At 59.2% G+C, this 3,639-nt stretch overlaps 1 long non-coding RNA gene across 1 annotated transcript; it reads right to left on the bottom strand.

Annotated features, from left to right (window-relative positions):
• Positions 1-827: 827 nt before the first annotated feature.
• On the bottom strand, positions 828-1,414 carry LOC115307975. Its single transcript, XR_003916322.1, has 2 exons — positions 1,362-1,414; positions 828-968 (listed from the first exon to the last, which is right to left on the bottom strand). It is a non-coding gene; the product is annotated as an uncharacterized LOC115307975 (long non-coding RNA).
• Positions 1,415-3,639: the final 2,225 nt, after the last annotated feature.

The raw sequence follows: 3,639 nt of genomic DNA, 5'->3' as shown, positions 1-3,639 counted from the left end.
CAACCTTCAAGGATTGGGACAACTGACTCTAGGAAACCCTGTTCCAGAACAGGCCTTGGACTAGAGCACCTTAGTCTTTCTGTGATTATGTGCAGAGGGTGAGCAGTAGTGTGAGAAAAATCTCATTTATTAAATTTAGACAAATGGCAAAAGTTTGCAAAACAAAATGAATGAAACGAAAAGGAAAAATTAATTACAACACATGTTGGGTGTCCTAGGCATGCAGGATTCCCAGGAACACACCTCCAATTCAAAAGTCCCGCTTTTTAAACATTCTTAAGGTTCCACCCTGATTATGTCATAGAAGAGGTGTTCCCCTCCCCCTGGTTGGCTGTGTCGTGCTGGGAGGTGGAGTGTCCAGCAGCACAGCAGCTTCCAGGACCAGCCATGTGGTATAAGGGGTTTCCTTACCAATATTCATTTTACAGTTCCCTATTCCCGTCCCCAGGTTTCCCTGACACCGATTCCAGGCTGAATCTGGTGTCTTACAACTCCATGATATGCCTTATAGGTTAGTAAAGAAAAACTCCTACGTTAGTGATTTGTTTAATTCATTTGTTTGTAATAAAACCAATTTTTTATTTCCCACACCATCCCTCCCAGAGCCCAGGGAAGGACTGAGGGGCCTTGGCTGATTGTCCCTGACCCTCCCCTGCCCCGACACCAAGCTGTGCTCCTTGGGGACGGTGCTTGGACAGCCCCAGTCAGACCCTGTTTCCCGCTGTGCCCCCAAACCACCGGGTGCCCCAGGGGACGTGGGAACACACATGGACACGGGAAGGCACCCGTGGAGGTGGGAACACACACACCCAGACAGACACAGAGCATTTGTTTTGCTGCAGGGGTTTATTGATTCTTGCAGGGAAATTGCCAGGGCACCCAGGGGATCAGGGGGGTCCTCCAGGGATGATCATCTCCTCATGCCGCTGGAGGGGGCCAGGACACGGGTGTCACCACCACTTCCAGTCCTGAAAGACAGAGCCCCAAACGTCACCCCCGGTGTCCACAGGGACATGGGAGGGGCCTTGTCCCCACCCTGTCTGTCTGCAGGGAGCTGGGGCAGGAGAAGGGAATTGGATGCTGAGATCCATGTGGCCCCCAGAGCCCCTGAGCCCGGGATGCTCTGACACCTCCCCGAGCCCCTCCCTGCCCTCCCGGTGAGCCTGGGGGTCTGCAGAGCCCCCAGTGCAAGGCCAGGCTTGGGGGCAGCTCTGTCCAGCTGCCCCGGGACACGGAGCAGGGACAGCCCCCTGCGTGTCCCTCTGCTGTCCCCAAGCTCTGCCCACTGCAGAGGGCTCAGGGACCCCCCAGGGCCCTGCCAGGCTCCCTTGGGAGGCTGAGGAGCCTCTGATATTTCTCACCTGGACATGCAGAGAGGCAGCCGAGCGTCACTCACGCAGCAGCTCCACCAGGTCAACTATGGGGGGCTGGGGACAAAGGCAGGGTTAGAGACACACTGGGGTAAACTGGGACACACTGGGATGTACTGGGGCACACTGGGGTGGACTGGGACACACTGGGCTTGAGTGGGACACACTGGGGTGGACTGGGGCACACTGGGATGCAAGGGAGGGTCATGGCCATGAGAGGGGAGGGTCTGGGCCCAGCAGAACTCGGGGTACCCACCTCAGACCTCTTCACTCGATTGGAACTTATGCTTCCCTGTAGAGAGAGTGTGAGGTGTCACTGGTCACTGGGGTGTTCCCAGGCCCAGGAGGGATGGGAGGACTACATTTCCCCCCATTTCGCACACTGGGGACATCCCAACTCCAGGACTTACCCCAGCACATCCACCTCCTGCTATTCCCCAGAGTGGCTGGGGAAGGAGAGCAAAGGTTTAAGCAGGATTGGACCCTGTGGGGCTGGGGGAGACACACGGGTGTCCCCAGACCCCCCAGCCCATGGTTGGTTTCTCCTCTGAGGAGGAAAATCCCTTCTGCTCCCCCCAGCCCCACTGCACCCAGTTTCCCCCGGGATCCCTGTTCCTGAAGGGCCCAGGGTGGGGATGGAGACAAGGAGAGCCAGGGGAATTCAGGGCCTGCAGGAGGGTGGGGGAAGGAGGAGGGGACCCAAAGAGGTGAAGTGGGGGGAATTGGGGATCCCACAGGATGGGCATTGGGGTGTGGAAGGGATGGGACTGTGGGGGATGTGGGTGAGGAGGAAGGGATTGCAGTGGAGGGGACCCAGGGAATGAAGCAGGGCAGGGGTGGGGGCAGGAGAAATGGGGAAGGGGAGAAAACTGGACAGGATTGGGAGGGTCTTTGGGACTGAGGGGTCAAGGAAGGGGATTTCTGGACACGAGTGTCATGGGCAATGGGAAAGGGAAAGGATTAGAGGAGAAAGAGGGGAAGAAATGGTGTGGGAATGATGGCCTGTGTGTGTGTGGTGGGGTGGACTGGGGTGTGTGGGAATAGAGTGGGGGCCCTGAGGAAGGGCCTCCCCAGTGCACACTGGGGTGGACTGGGGAGCTTTGGGATGGTCTGGAGGGTGGTGGCCACCAGAGGGGAGGGTCTGGGCCCAGCACAAGCCCTGGTACTCACGCTGGTCACGGCTCCCTGTAGAGAGACAAGGAGACGTCACTGGTCACTGGGGTGTCCCCAGTGCCAGGAAGGGATGGGGGGCCCAAAGTGCCCCCCACTTCCCACACTGGGTGCCCCCCAACTCCCGGACTTACCCCCCCGCAGGCATCGCCGCTGGCCTGAAAGGGCTGCAGGAGGAGAGCAAAGGCTTGGTTGGGGTTGGCCTTGTGGGGCTGGGGGGGACACGGGTGTCCCCACCCCCTCCAGCCCCGGCTGCCCCCCGGGCTGAGCGGGGCTCTTTGGGATTGCGGCTCCCAGGCAAGTTGGGGACACCAGTGCAGGGGGAAAGGCAAGGCATTGAGGGCAAAGCCTGGAGGAAAGGCCCTGGGAATGGGCCATGGCAGGGCATTTCCCAGTTGGTGCCAGTTCAGCCTGGCCAGGCCTTGTCCCACTTGAGCCCAGGGTGGAGCTTGGGCCTGTTTGTCCTCCTTGGACTCAACTGGGCTTGGCCCAGTTCCACCCAGTTTGGGTTGGGCCTTTGCCTTGGCTGGGAAAGAGAGGAGATGGTGGGGAGATGCCCCAGGGAACCAAGAGGATGGGATGGGGAGGCCCAAAAAGGTGGGATTTGGGGTCAGAAAGAGCAGGAAGCGTTGGGACTGTGCCAGGACGGAGCCGGGTGCAAGCATCCCGTGAGGAATGGATGGTGAAGAGCACGCTGTAAATGCCCCCCCTGAGCAGCTCCACCTCCCCTTGGCCCCTCCTCAGTCAACGTTCCTCAATTATCCAACAAACGAGGCACGAAGCAGAAAAGGGCAAAAGGAAAATCTTCCAGGTCACTGCCGGCTCCTGGGGAAAATGCAAGGCAAACAGTCAAGTCATTCAGCTGAGATGTTTTCCCAGCTGCCCCACAATGGTCTCTTGTGTCTGGTCAGGGGCCCGTAAGGATGGAAGGTGTTGCGGAAACGTGGCCAAAGGTGAGTGGAGAATTGAGGCTGTGGCAGGTGCCGGGAGCCCCCGCTCAGTGGCTGTCCTTGATCTGTGCCCACGGGGGTCCCAGCCCAGAGGGGCCTGTGAGGCGGGTGGGGAGGGAGGGAGAGTGGGGCGGGAAGGTGCCATCCTG

The sequence above is a fragment of the Manacus vitellinus genome, unplaced genomic scaffold (assembly GCF_001715985.3).
Source record: "Manacus vitellinus isolate BGI_N305 unplaced genomic scaffold, ASM171598v3 ctg7180002428813_pilon, whole genome shotgun sequence".
NCBI classification, from domain to species: domain Eukaryota; kingdom Metazoa; phylum Chordata; class Aves; order Passeriformes; family Pipridae; genus Manacus; species Manacus vitellinus.
The sequence above is the reverse complement of the archived record's forward strand: the minus strand, read 5'-3'. Positions and strand labels throughout refer to the sequence as shown.